The sequence below is a fragment of the Pan paniscus genome, chromosome 13, assembly GCF_029289425.2.
Source record: "Pan paniscus chromosome 13, NHGRI_mPanPan1-v2.0_pri, whole genome shotgun sequence".
In the NCBI taxonomy this organism is placed as follows: Eukaryota; Metazoa; Chordata; class Mammalia; order Primates; family Hominidae; genus Pan; species Pan paniscus.
In genome coordinates, this window is record NC_073262.2 from 75,309,621 (window position 1) to 75,325,266 (window position 15,646).

The 15,646-nt window shown below is 42.5% G+C and overlaps 1 protein-coding gene across 4 annotated transcripts in view; it reads left to right on the plus strand.

Moving 5' to 3' along the window:
• The window catches only part of PDK1 (pyruvate dehydrogenase kinase 1), a 161,749-nt gene that overhangs the window by 80,164 nt on the left and 65,939 nt on the right, over window positions 1-15,646 (plus strand). The window lies entirely within an intron of this gene.

A 15,646-nucleotide genomic window follows, 5' to 3' on the forward strand; every position in this document is an offset into this window, starting at 1 on the left:
ATTACAGGCGCCTGCCACCACACCTGGCTAATTTTTGTATTTCTAGTAGAGATGAGTTTTTGCCATGTTAGCCAGACTAGTCTCAAACTGCTGGCCTCAAGTGATTTACCTTCCTTGGCCTCCCAAAGTGCCGGGATTACAAGTGTGAGCCACCGCACCCTGTATTAACTATTTTTCTGTTTTTTGTATTCTTGATGCTCGGCATTTGGGGGCCTTACAGACCCCGGGAGAGACTGCTGCCCTCCCCCTCCCCCCGGGGCTAATTCCTAAACATAGTGAACAAATGACTTGGGAGTATGCCTTTCATATGCAAGCCAACTGCTCTCTTTAACCTCACACACCAACCCAGTATTTCCTCTTCCCCACATCATTCCAGGGGCTGTCACTGGTCAACCAGGCACCACCCCAATAGCTCAAAGCCCACCAGAATTATTCATACTAGCCAATCTTAAACTGCTTCCCGTACCTTGCCTTGGCTTTCCTGTGGAAACCCAGTAAAAGCTGTGACCTAGGCTCTCCTCTGGCTCCTTTCTGCCTCCTAACCAAAACTGATGTTTCCCTTGTGGCCCCACATGGCGTGGTTTTGCCTCTTCTCTTGGGAAATGTAAGAAATTCTTCTTCCAGTGGCCTTGGCCTCTCCATGTCAGCACACAGTCACCTCCACAAATTAGAATCCTGTGAACACAAATGAGACGTATCTACAGAAGGTCTATGTCTTCATCTGTTTTGCTTTGCTATAAAGGAATGCCAGAGGCTGGGCAATTTATAAAGAAAGGGGGTTTATTTGGCTCATGGTTCTTCAGGCTGTACAGGAAGTATGGCACTAGCATCTGCTTCTAGTGAGGGCCTCAGCCTGCTTTCACTCCCGGAGGAAGACGAAGGGAGCCCACATTACATGGTGAGAGAGGGCGGGAGAGAGAGGGGGAGGAAGGTGCCAGGCTCTTTTAAACAATCATATTCTCGAGGTGACTTAAAGAGCAAGAACTCAGCTGGGCGCGGTGGCTCATGCCTGTAATTCTAGCACTTTGGGAGGCTGAGGTGGGTGGATCACCTGAGGTCAGGAGTTTGAGACCAGCCTGGTCAACATGGTGAAACCCCCATCTCTACTAAAAATACAAAAATTAGCTGGGCATGGTGGTGGGCACCTGCAATCCCAGCTACTCAGGAGGTTGAGACAGGAGAATCACTTGAACCTGGGAGGTGGAGGTTGCAGTGAGCTGAGATCACGCCACTGCCCTCCAGCCTGGGCGACAGAGCAAGACTCCGTCTCAAAAAAAAAAAAAGCAAGAACTCATTCATTACCATAAGGATGGCACCAAGACATTCATGAGGGATCTACCCGATGGTCCATACATCTCCCACCAGGCCCCACCTCCATCACTGGGGATCACATTTTAACATGAGGCTTGGAAGGGACAAACATCCAGACGATGTCAGTCTACTACCCTCCTCCCTCCAATGCAAACAATAAAAAAGCGCATAGAAAAAAACTCAAACCGTACCAAAGGGTAAACAGTAAGTCTCCTTCCTACTCCAGAACTTAAGTTCCCCAGAATCCGTGGCTCAGTTTATAATACATAAGCTGTTTATATAACTGTTTATGTTATTGCAGGATTTCAATAACACTTATGAGAAAGAAGAGTCTAGAACGGGTTAATGAATCTGCATTAGAACTGACTCAAGTGATTTCTGTATAAAGCAGCTTTGTAGATAACTTTTAAAAAATGGTTCATGTTTCCAAGTATTCCTTAGTTCCCACTTTGACCTGTTCTGGAGCAGCTCCCTGACGCTGGCAGTTTGGTGCTCTGTTCTGGAACACATTTTCTGATGAAGGACCCTTCACTGCTCAGTTAGAACATTTCACATGCTCCCCACTAAACATCCACAGAGGTCACTTATTCTGCCTATTTCTCTTCACTGGATATTTCTTTAATGCCTACCAAACAGCCTCAGTTGGCCCCGTACCTGATACACCTTAACCCATTTAAAATTATTCTTTTATCAAGGATAAATAAATGTTGGGACTCTTTGGTCTACAAAATTCTTTATCATCCTTAGGATATTTAGAAATAGTATAATCAATAATTTTTGTTTTTCTCCCATTTTAATCCACTTTTCTGTAGATTTACATTTAAGTCACCATAATTTAGTTGATTTGATCAAGTAAATACATAACTTAGTACTTTCATTCTGATCTGCTCTCTTTTCTACTTCTACATCAATAGGCTGCATTTATCTTCTTATTTTTTTATTTTATTGAGATGGAGTCTCGCTCTGTCGTCCAGGCTAGAGTGTAGTGGTGCAATCTTGGCTCACTGCAACCTCCACCGCCCAGGTTCAAGCAATTCTCATGCCTCAGCCTCCCGAGCAGCTGGGACTAGAGGCGCACACCACCACGCCCAGCTAATTTTCTTGTATTTTTAGTAGAGATGGCGTTTCACCATGTTGGCCAAGCTGGTCTCAAACTCCTGACCTCAGGTGATCCACCCTCAGCCTCCCAAAGTTCTGGGATTACAGGTGTGAGCCACTGCGCCCAGCCTGCATTTATTTTTTTTTAAATGGAGTAGGGAGAAAGCTGATAAAAACCAATATTAAGTTAAATAAATAAATTCCTTTATGTTTGGTTGATTTTCATAATTGCTACTTGGATAGAAACAGTCATGCAAGCAACTGGTGATCAACCAACCTGCCCAAGTATGGGCCCAAGAAAGAAACACCATGGACTGCTGCCATGGTCAGAGATGGCACTTTTATTTTAAAAAGTAAGTCATGAAGAAAACGACATTTTATTATCATGAATGAAGTGTCTTAGGTGATGCCACTCGTTACTACAAAGCCAAAAATAAACAAGTGAAGAAAACAAATTAAAATGAACCTTTAACTGCCATTTTATCTTCTTGCTGACATACATTTCCAAAGACATAAAATCCTCCTTCCTATGAAGTCAGTGGGAGGAAGAAACTGTTTTTGAAAATTATTAACTGAATTTCCACTGAAATATTAACGTGTAGAAAATATTATTTCTTTGGTGGAATCATATAGGTAAAATCTATATAATGGTCTTTATCCGTAAAAGAGCTCATATTCAGTATAATATGTAGCATAAAACTAGGAAATATCTATACTTAAATCTTATTGAGAGGTGAAGCTGGCTGCGCTTCTGGGTCGGGTGGGGACTTGGAGAACTTTTCTGTCTAGCTAAAGGATTGTAAATGCACCAATCAGTGCTCTGTGTCTAGCTAAAGGTTTGTAAATGCACCAATCAATGCTCTGTGTCTAGCTAATTGGGTAGGAGACTTGGAGAACTTTTGTGTCTAGCTAAAGGATTGTAAACACACCAATCAGCACTCTGTGTCTAGCTAAAGGTTTGGAATTTTAATGATTCCACATATAAATTAAACGTTCTTATATTTGCATTTAAAAATGGCATCACACCATATCAAGATGAAGGTAAAAATGCTGATAATCTATAATTATAACTTGGAATGGCATCAAATAGCATGTAAAAACGTCACGACAAGGTGAGAGAGAAACTGCAGAAGAAAAGAAAAAACATTTTAGTACCTTTTTAAAAAAAATTTATTTTTTAAAATAGAGACAAGGTCTCACTATGCCATGCAGACTGGTCTCAAACTCCTGAGTTCAAGTGATCCTTTCACTTCAGCCTCCCAAAATGTGAGGCCTTTTGCTCCAAAAGCCGGATTACAGGCATGAGCCACCATGCCTAGCCAAGTATCTTTAATGGCAAACTTCTCCTGCTTTTAGAGCAAAAGGGTTCACATTTTCATTTTGCAGTGGCCTGAAACACTATGTAGCCAGCCGTGGAGGGAGCTACACAGTTACAAGAATTCAGGAGCCACCTATATCCTGAATGACCTGTGTGCTCACTCTCCAAAGGGTCTGGCTAGTGGAGTCCCTGTTCTTCCTGTGATGTTTGGGCACTTGATTTTTCTAGGTTCCCATGTGTCTTAGCCATGTGTCTGAGGTCCCCGTTTCCTTATTACTACAAGATGATTTATAATAGACTTCCCTAATTGGAGACAACCAGAGTTCTCTATTCTTTGCGATTAAAAGCACCTAACATAAAACCACAAAATATGCTATGATTTTTGTTCAGTAAATTATGTAGAATTATTTTCATTCCCAAAATAAGTGATGCTAACTTAAATATGCTATATGCTATGGTTTGAATATGGTTGCCCCCACCAAAACTCATTTTGAGGCTTGGTCTGCAGTGTAACAGTTTTGAGAAATGGTGGTATTTTTAAGGGACGTTGGGTCATGAGGGATCCATCTTCATGAAGGGATTAGTGCCATCTTTTGGGCATGGGTTCTCGCTCTCCAAAAACAAACAAACAGAAAAAATCAGCAAAATGGGTGAGGGAATCTAATGCTGTCATCACACTTTTGCCCTAAGGGACTCCAGCCTTTATGTGGGCTTTAGGGGAGACATGTAAAGAATGAGCACAATCATTGTGGTTTTAGTCTGCGTAGACAGGGCATAGCAATCAACACTGACTGAGTCAGCAGTGACATTTGCCTCAGCAACAGATGACTAGGTGGAAGGTGAAACAAATGTGAGGATATGGACCAAGGAGATAGGACTGGATTATGGAAATCAGTGGACAAACCATAAAGCCGAAAAAATATTCCAAATGGACAATGTGATAGAGGCCATGGACTACTGCCAGGAAATTTTTTTTGTCTTTAAACTTTATCCTGTTTGATTTTCCCCTTGACAAGGGATAGAAGGGTACTTACTGGAGAATGTAAACATTTTAGTATGGTTAAGTTATGGACAGTATCTACTGTGAACAGAAATTGAGACTCACTGGAGAAGATGTCTTATATTTATTCATAAGTGTATATTTAGGTTTGATGTGAGTTTAGACACTACGTCTAACTTTGGGCCCTCCTTCCTGGTCCTGAAAAGCAATACCCCAACCAAAACTGCGTGAGAACTCAGCCTGCTCATTGGCAGATGAGGTCAGCAAAGGCAAATGGCTACACAGAACCCTCAGACAAAGACTGAGAGAAAAAAATATATATATGGTTTGATTGATAGATAGTATGTTTACAGACCCAAATAATTGTTTGGAAATGTAATAGCTGGCAGCTGTTTGCTTCCTTGGTTTGTTCAGGGTGTTTTGCTTAAATACCACAGGGATGTGCTTGGAGCATGTGGCCTGCTCACAGCCAACCACAATGAGGCAATAGTCTTTTACAAGGAGAGGTAACCTGCTTTTGTTAGAGGTGATAATATGTTAAAAATAGAAACAGGAAGAGTTTAGATAATGTAGGGACCAAGGGCCCTCTAAAGGTTTGCTGAAAATCACTGACATGAGGCTAATTGATTAATAGGAGAAAGGGCATGCAAATTTATTTCACATGGATACACAGTAGCCTTGAGAATGAAAATCCAAATATACAGGGGAAGCTGTCCCTCCCTCCCTCCTTCCTTCCCTCCCTTCCTTCCTTCCTTCCCTCCCTTCTTTTCTCTTTCTCTGTTTCTCTCTTTCTTTCTGTTTCTTTCTTTCTTTCTTTTTCTTTTCTTTCTTTCTTTTCTTTTTCTTTCTCTTTCTGTCTCTCTCTTTCTTTCTTTCTTTCCTTGTCTCTCTCTCTCTTTCCATCCCTCCCTCCCTCCCTTCCTTCCTTCCTCTCTCTTTCTCTCTCTTTCTTCTTTCTTCTTTTGAGACAGAGTCTTGCTCTGTTTCCCAGGCTGTAGTGTAGTGGCATCATAACTCACTGTAGCCTCAACTTCCTGGGCTCAAGCAATCCTCTCACCTTAGCCTCCCAAGTTGCTGGTACTATAGGCACGAATCACCACCACACCTGGCTAATTCTTTTTTCCTTTTTGTGGAGACGGGGTCTTTCTATGTTGCCCAGGCTTAATCCCAAACTCCTGGCCTCAAGTGATCTTCCCACCTCGGCCTCCCAAAGTGCTGGGATTACAGGTGTAAGGTGCCACATCTGGTAACTTGTCCATTTTTTTTTTTTTTTTTGAGACGGAGTCTTGGACTGTCGCCCAGGCTAGAGTGCAGTGGCACAATCTCGGCTCACTGCAAGCTCTGCCTCCCGGGTTCACACTGTTATCCTGCCTCAGCCTCCCGAGTAGCTGGGACTACAGGTGCCCGCCACCACGCTGGCTAATTTTTTTGACTTTTTAGTACAGATGGGGTTTCACAATGTTGGCCAGGCTGGTCTCAAACTCCTGACCTCAGGTGATCTGCCTGCTTCGGCCTTCCAAAGTGTTGGGATTACAGGCATGAGCCACCACACCCTGTCCCAGATCATTTATTTATGGCCAGTTTTTATACAAAAAGGCGGAGGAAAAATTAGAGTAATATTTTTAGGTTTTATGGCTGGCTTTTGGGAAAACGTATTCTGGTTTCTACAACCTGCCTTGGGGAAGAAGAATTCTAGCTTCTATGGCTGGCCTTGGGAGAGAAGGGGACTGAGAGACGGGAGGGCAGAAGAGCAGAGAAAACCTTTGTTCTGAGGCTGCTGGCGAGCCTTTCATTTGGGGTATTATTTTCTAAGCCCCAACAATAACGTCATAATTAACAAATCCAAAAGAAAGTTAGAGATGTTTGAGTTTGAGTGGTTTAGGCCAATTATGAAAGTCAGTATTTTTGGAGATTAGATTTCCGCAAAACATCCCCCATCGGCACTGCTGTTGGGGAAGAATACAGAGCGGAATGGAGCATCTATAGTGTTGTTTGTTTGATTGTAGGAAAAAAAGGATATGTTATTAACGTTAAGACTTTTGGAATTTACCAATACCTTGAGACTGCATGTGCTTTTTCTTTTTTGTTGTGCAAATGGCTTACACTGTTGAGTTTAATCTCTTGTGTGGGTACTTGGTGTGAAGATGGAATATCAATTATGTAATTAGGAAGGTGGTGGGGGCACAGTTATAGAGGAAGCTGAGCTGTGAGTATGGTGTAGGAGTGGCTGTGAAAACCCTAAGGCAGAGGTTTTCAAAGTGGTGTCCCCAGACTAACAACATCGGCATCTCCTGGGAACTTGCTAAAATGCAGGATCTGGGACCCCACCCCAGACCTAGTGAATCACAAACTCAGCGTGGGACCCAATGGCTCTGTTGCCTTTTAACAAGCCCTCCAGGTGAGTCTGATGTGCTAGGAAGTTTGAGAACTTTGAGCCAGTGAGAGAATGAGCTGGGCCTAGTGTGTTCATAGAGACTTCCTGACAGGGTGGCCGGTCCCATCTTCAAGTGTGTCCCATGATCTTGGGCTCCCTCCCTCAGGCACTTTGTGCCAAGGTACTGGCTTTCTTCTCCTCTTCCTCTTCCTTCTCCTCCTCCTCCCACTCCTCCTCCTCCTCCTCCTCCTTCTTCTCTTTCTCCTCCTCTTCCTCTTCCTTCTCCTTCTCCTCCTTCTCCTCCTCCTCCCACTCCTCCTCCTTCTCTTCCTTCTTTTTCTCCTCTTTCTCCTTCTCCTCCTTCTTCTTCTCTGCTGAGAGTTAGGAAATTTAAGTGTCAAACCTTTTCTCTTAGGACATCATCTGTTTTCATACTCAGTGAACTAAAATAAGATTATCCCAAAATTTGCCTATTCAAGAGGAGCTTTGGAAGGAGGTAGCACTCAGTAACTCTGATTGTACATAGGAAAGCGCTGGGAGTCTTCCCTTCAATTAAACTGTAGTTCTTTTTGGAATGTCATGTTTGTTATAAGCCATTGGCCAAATGGTGATATTGCATTAGCTCTCACATTGGTGTTATGGACATTGGGGCTGAAAAGGTGACTGTTAGCCATTGCCATGTAGCTGTCACCTCATAATGGTGGCAGTTTTATAAATATTAGGTTACTACCTCACCTCCTTTCATCCATTTGTCAAATACTTGAGTCATTCAAACTTAACGCCCACACGTTCAAAGTTGTACTCCAGGAAGAGCATACTCACCATCAGTCCCAAGCCTCGATCTGCAGCAGTGGGGTGTGGCCGTGAGCCCTGTGCTTCCGAGGGCTGTGCTGAGTCCTCTTTTAGCCTCAAGGCATCTCTTCTAGCCCCTGGGCCCTGGAATCTCCTGCCCAAATACCCAGAGTGCACATCCAGGCCTAAGCAGGCCTCCTCCTTAGGTCTATCTTCCTGGGGACAGGCCACATCTCCAGTGTGTGCACCCCTAGACTCAAGGGGTGGCCAAGGGGCAGCTGCTTGTTGGGAAGGGGGACCTAGCTTGGATGTATGGGCTGGAATGTCCACATTCATGTGTGAAAGGACAGAGCTGAGGGTGGGGAGAAAATGGGACAGGCCTTTGGTTAAGGGCCAGTTCTCCCTGCCCCACCGTGAGAAACTCTGAGGAGTTCAATAATTCTAAATTCCAGCCTGGCTCCCTAAAGCATTATGAAGAACAGAGTACATTTGATTTAACAGTTTAATAGCTTGATTTATAATTCTAAATATTTAGACAAATGGTATGTGGGCCTCCGTTAGCATTCTTGCCCCCAGGCCCCACAAATGTCAAGGGTGGGCTAGCCACCCACAGTGACTCATGTGTTCCCCCATTATATGAAACTTGAAGCTTCAGTTCCCATTACTGAGTTCTATGAGTGCCATCTTCGGAGAATGGTTAACATCAAAGGGCATGACAGGTGTACAGCAAAGCAGACTTGGAGATGCTCCGAGGGCATGAGGAGGCATCCAGCTCTTCTGGCCACAGCAAACACCTGCTGTAGGTAAGAAAGGAGAGATGACCAGGGACAGGACAGAGAGAGAGAGACTTTAAAAATGTACCAGAAAAAAACTTCAAGGAATATAACAAGGAGTTGGGCTGCTGCGACATAAAATCAGCCCGCACCTCTGTCTGTAGTGTTTCAGGACTGACTAGGATAACATAATAGTTAAATAGTTCAGGCTCTAAAAACATGCCTGGGGCTTAAATCCTGGCTCTGATGGTCATTAGTTGTGTGGCTTGGGCCTTTTTTAAGCCTCCTCTGTGCCTTAGTTTCCTGTGTGTGATATGGGAATGGTAATAGTGCCTACTTTACAGGGTGGTTGTGAGGATTAAATAAAATGAAACACACAGAGTATAGAGTGCCTAGCACATTTCAAGTACTCAATAAATGAGAGTTGTGATTACTATTAGTCCTTGTGGAAAATGTTTGCCTATATGGATAATAAGCACAGTTTAAAGTGAAAAGCAAACTCTTCAATGAATGGGTTAGCTCTGAGCCGCAGGATAAATACAACTTGAACTTGAGAAAGTCTCACAGCCAAAGAAGCAATGGCTTCCTTTTCCAATGTGAAGGACTGCTTTCGAATCATCTGGAAAATGCAAATGAGAATTTTAATAACTTTTCATCTTATTCCGTACTTATTACACATAAGGAGTGTGATGTCAGTCAGTATAATACTAGCTTTAGCCTCACAGAGCCCAGGTTTACATCCTAACTTTGCTATTTGCTGTATGACCCTAAACAAATTACTTCACTTCTTTATGCCCTTGGTTTTCTTATCTGTAAAATACAGATAATATTACTATGACAGTACTAATACTAATACCCAGTACATAGGCTTGTTGTGAGGATTACATTCGGTGGTGTGCTGGAACTAGCTCATACCATGGGAGACTCAATGGTTAAATTTTCAGGATTTTATAAGCCAATTTTTAAACACTGGGTATCTTGAAATTAGCTGTGATGAGAGTATTTACACTACAGAAATCAGCAAAAAGTACATATCGTGCCCTTTCCCCCAGAAATCCATTTACCAGCACTGCACTGATGACATTGGATAAACATTTAAAAGGCTTAGCAATGTACACAGTACAAAATAGGCTTTTTTTTTTTTTTTTTTTTTTGAGATAGAGTCTCATTCTGTGGCCCAGGCTGGAGTGCAGTGGCACGATCTCGGCTCACTGCAACCTCTGCCTCCCGGGTTCAAGCGGTTCTCCTGGAGTTGTTGGAACTACAGGCGCTTGCCACCATGCCCGGCTAATTTCTGTATTTTTAGTAGAGACAGGGTTTCACCATTTTGGCCAGGCTGGTCTTGAACTCCTGACCTCAAGTGATCCACCTGCCTTGGCCTCCTAAAATGCTGGGATTACAGGTGTAAGCCACTGTGCATGGCCTAAAACTGTTGCTTTATTGTGCTCTTAATACATGTTTACATCTATGTGAGGCACTGTATAATGCCACTACTGAAAGAGGATGGTTGTGCCTATGGTACTCCAAGAGAAAAACGACTTAGACTGTGTCTAGAGGACAGGACAAGTAACGTGTTGTCATCATAGCCATAGAGACTGGAGCAGCGGTCACTGCAACCTTCTCCATCTCTGTTAGACTCTTTTATTCATCTTTATTTCCCCTAGATTCAGCACAGTACCTGGCAGAAAGGATGTTTGTTGGATACATGATTGAATAAATCAGTTTGATCATGCAGTAATAAAATAATGTATATGACTGGTCAGATGTCACACCAAAAACCTGATTTTTAAAACATTTCACTGACTGGTTGATTGAGTCAGGCTACTGTGGGTAAACTTAGCCAAAATACTCATTTCTATATTTTCTTCTCTTTATAAACATGTACCTTTAACAATGAAGCAAATAACACCTTTTAAAATACTAAATAAGATAGCATAATTGCACAGTGTGCACTGCCCCAACTGGATTATTATAATTTACTGAAGGGTTTGCTGTGGATAGATAATAATATGCAAAATAGATTAAGACACAACAGAAAAAATGACTTCTTATATATGTCTGTTGAAGAGTGATTCTCATACAAAAGGAGTTTAAATTAGATGACAACTTAATTAACATATTTGCTATTTTTGTTTTGTTTCAATTTTTTGGCATTGTTTCATCTGAGAGAAGGACGCTAGAAATGAAAAAGGAAATGGTGCTCTGTGGTGGAATATTTATATTAGTCTTTGCAAACAAAAATCCCCTTTTTTTCTTTCTAATTTGACAGCCTCATAGAGGCACCAAGTAATCTGTTTGGAACTGTTTGGATGATACTCAAGAAAAGGAGAATGTTGAATTATGGGAATCTTTAGATAAACACATCGAAGGCAAAAAAAAAGCGGTCAACTTAATGCAGTTGCTTCAGGTAGAGTTTAGACTGGAGGGATGAATTTTGTTAGCCTGCCTGTGATTTTTAGTAATTACAATATAGCTCATTTCAGTGCTCCTCAGACTAGCATGCATAAGAATTCCCTAAAGAGCTCATTAAAATGTTGATTCTTAGGCTCTGTCCCCAGAGATTTTTGCTTCAAGTCAGAGAGACCCAAACCTTGCATTTCCTTTTTTTTTTTTTTGAGATAGAGTTTTGCTCATGTTACCCAGGCTGGAGTGCAATGGCGTGATCTCAGCTCACTATAACCTCTGCCTCCCAGGTTCAAGCAATTCTTCTGCCTCAGCCTCCCAAGTAGCTGGGATTATAGGCATGTGCCACCATGTCTGGCTGATTTTGTATTTTTAGTAGAGACGGGGTTTCACCATGTTGCTCAGGCTGGTCTCAAACTCCTGACCTCAGGTGATCCACCTGCCTTGACCTCCCAAAGTGTTGGGATTACAGGAGTGAACCACCATGCCCAGCCTAACGTGTTCCCAGGTGATGCTCATGCTGCTGGTTCATGGATCACACTTTGAGTAGCACAATTTAGAGGCCAATAAGGAGCATACTGCCATAGCCCATGAAAGAGGATGGTGATTTCCAAACACGGACGAGCTTCAGAATCAGCACCTAATGAGTTTTTTGTGTGTTTATTTACAGAATCTAGATATAAGCCCACATCAGACTTGCTAAATCAGAGTCTTGGGACGGGGTGCAGGGAATATGATGGATCGGATACACTGTGAAGTTGAGGGACCCTTGTGGTGATCACTCTTGGTAAGCCAGCTTCTTGGTCAGGACAGATGGGACTTTGAGGCTACCACATTGAGGAGCATATGCTGAAAAGAGAGAAGCTGTAAAATGCAAGTAAGAAACTGCTCAAAAAATAATGGAGGCATGTCAAAAGGACACAGGAGGCAACTTATGGCCAAAGTAGTGCTAATTCAAGGACTAAAATAAGCAATGATAGCGTTTCATTATAGCCCTCAGAAAAAAGTTAAATATCCATGAGTCCATACTTACATAAATAAATAATTGAATGAATGAGTAAAAAATAAAGGAAGGAAAAGAGACAATTCATCCTTAAGGAATTCCAATTAATAAATGTAAAAGGAATGCAGAAACTGGAAACTCACTATGAAGCAAGCTCTACCGTAATAATTGTTGCAGGCAAGATCCATTGATGGATGCTAAAATTAGTAGGTAAAAATTTGATGAGAAACAGAATAGTTGCAGAGTTTCAAAGTCTTTACCACAAGATATTTGTTAGTTTCTAAGGGAAGTACTGTAACTTCACAACAAAGAAACGCAGCAGACACTACCTTTACCAAGAATCAAGCTGAATATCACCAATAATAAGACATATTCTCACGTACCCACTGACGTGATGCACCAAGAAGGAAGGTCACACCACTTTGTAATATTCGTGCCAGAAATGTTTTATTTTGATCTAATCATAAGAAAATGCCAGGCAAACCTAAATTGAGGTACTGAACAGTAACCTTCAAAAGTTTCAAAGTCATGAATGACAAAGAAAAATTTAGAAACTGTCCTGGATTGAAGAAGACTAAGAAGAAATGAAAACTGCATGCAACGTGGGAAGCTGACTTGGATTCTGGACCAGAAAAAGGATATTAGTAGGAAACCCGATAAAATTTAAATAAAGTCCACAGTTTAGTTAACAGTATTGTAACAGTGTTAATTTCCAGGTTTTACTAATTGTCCTATGGTTAGACGGTAAGATGTTCACCTTAAGGGAAGGTCAGTGAAAGATATATATTAGTAACTCTTAGTTTTGCATCTTTTCTGTAAGTTTATCTCAAAACAGAAAAATTTTAAATGTTGAATAGAGGAGGGAGGTTCCAAGATGGCCGAATAGGAACAGCTCCAGTCTGCAGCTTCCAGCGTGAGCGATGCAGAAGACGGGTGATTTCTGCATTTCTAACTGAGGTACTGGGTTCATCTCACTGTGGCTTGTCAGACAGAGGGTGCAGCCCACAGAGTAGAGCGGGGCATCGCCTCACCTTGGAAGCACAAGGGGTCAGGGAATTCCCTTTCCTAGCAAAGGGAAGCCATGACAGACAGTACCTGGAAAATCAGGACACTCCCATCCTAATACTGCGCTTTTCCAATGGCCTTAGCAAATGGTGCACCAGGAGATTATATCCCGCGCGTGGCTCGGAGGGTCCCATGCCCATGGATCCTCTCTCACTGCTAGCACAGCAGTCTGAGATTGAACTACAAGGCCACAGCGAGGCTAGGGGAGGGGCGTCTTCCATTGCTGAGGCTTGAGTAGGTAAACAAAGCTGCCGGGAAGCTCGAACTGGGTGAAGCCCACCACAGCTTAAGGAGGCCTGCCTGCCTCTGTAGACTCCACCTCTGGGGGCAGGGCATAGCTGAACAAAAGGCAGCAGAAACTTCTACAGACTTAAACGTCCCTGTCTGACAGCTTTGAAGAGAGTAGTGGTTCTCCCAGCACGGAATTTGAGATCTGAGAATGGACAGACTGCCTCCTCAAGTGGGTCCCTGACCCCCAAGTAGCCTAACTGGGAGACACCTCCCAGTAGGGGCTGACTGCCACCTCATACAGCTGGATGCCCCTCTGAGACGAAGCTTCCAGAGGAAGGATCAGGCAGCAACATCTGCCGTTCTGCAATATTTGCTGTTCTGCAGCTTCTGCTGGTGATACCCAGGCAAACAGGGCCTGGAGTGGACCTCCAGCAAACTCCAACAGACCTGCAGCTGAGGGTGCTGACTGTTAGAAGGAAAACTAACAGAAAGGACATCCACACCAAAACCCCATCTGTACATCACCATCATCAAAGACCAAAGGTAGATAAAACCAAAAAGTTGGGGAGAAACCAGAGCAGAAAAGCTGAAAATTCTAAAAATCAGAGTGCCTCTTCTCCTCCAAAAGAACATAGCTTCTCGCCAGCAGTGGAACAAAGCTGGACGGAGAATGACTTTGACGAGTTGAGAGAAGGCTTCAGATGATCGGTAATAACAAACTTCTCCGAGCTAAAGGAGGATGTTCGAACCCATCACAAAGAAGCTAAAAACCTTGAAAAAAAACTTAGACGAATGACTAACTAGAATAAAGAGCATAGAGAAGTCCTTAAATGACCTGATGGAGCTGGAAACCATGGCATGAGAACTACGTGATGCATGCACAAGCTTCAGTAGCCGATTTGATCAAGTGGAAGAAAGGGTATCAGTGATTGAAGATCAAATGAATGAAATGAAGCGAGAACAGAAGTTTAGAGAACACAGAGTAAAAAGAAATGAACAAAGCCTCCAAGAAATGTGGGACTATGTGAAAAGACCAAATTTACGTCTGATTGGTGTACCTGAAAGTGATGGGGAGAATGGAACCACGTTGGAAAACACTCTTCAGGATATTATCCAGGAGAACTTCCACAACCTAGTGAGGCAGGCCAACATTCAAATTTAGGACATACAGAGAACACCGCAAAGATACTCCTTGAGAAGAGCAACTCCAAGACACATCATTGTCAGATTCACCAAAGTTGAAATGAAGGAAAAAATGTTAAGGGAAGCCAGAGAGAAAGGTCAGGTTACCCACAAAGGGAAGCCCATCAGACTAACAGCTGATCTCTCGGCAGAAACTCTACAAGCCAGAAGAGAGTGGGGGCCAATATTCAACATTCTTAAAGAAAAGAATTTTCAACCCAGAATTTCATATCCAGCCAAATTAAGCTTCATAAGGAGAAATAAAATCCTTTACAGACAAACAAATGCTGAGAGATTTTGTCACCACCAGGCCTGCCTTGCAAGAGCTCCTGAAGGAAGCACTAAATATGGAAAGGAACAACCAGTACCAACCACTGCAAAAACATGCCAACTTGTAAAGACCATCAATGCTAGCAAGAAACTGCATCAACTAACGAGCAAAATAACCAGCTAACATCATAATGACAGGATCATATTCACACATAATGATATTAACCTTAAATGTAAATGGGCTAAATGCCCCAATTAAAAGACACAGACTGGCAAATTGGATAAAGAGTCAAAATCCATTAGTGTGCTATATTCAGGAGACCCATCCCACGTGCAGAGACACACATAGGCTCAAAATAAAGGGATGGAGGAAGATCTACCAAGCAAATGGAAAACAAAAAAAAGCAGGGGTTGCAATCCTAGTCTCTGATAAAACAGACTTTAAACCAACAAAGATCAAAAGAGACAAAGAAGGCCATTACATGATGGTAAAGGGATCAATTCAACAAGAAGAGCTAACTATCCTAAATAAATATGCACCCAATACAGGAGCACCCAGATTCATAAAGCAAGTCCTTAGAGACCTACAAAGAGACTTAGACTCCCACACAATAATAATGGGAGACTTTAACACCCCACTGTCAACATTAGACAGATCAATGAGACAGAAAGTTAACAAGGATATCCAGGAATTGAATTCAGCTCTGCACCAAGTGGACCTAATAAACATCTACAGAACTCTCCACCCCGAATCAACAGAATATTCATTCTTCTCAGCACCACATCACACTTATTCCAAAACTGACCACATAGTTGGAAGTAAAGC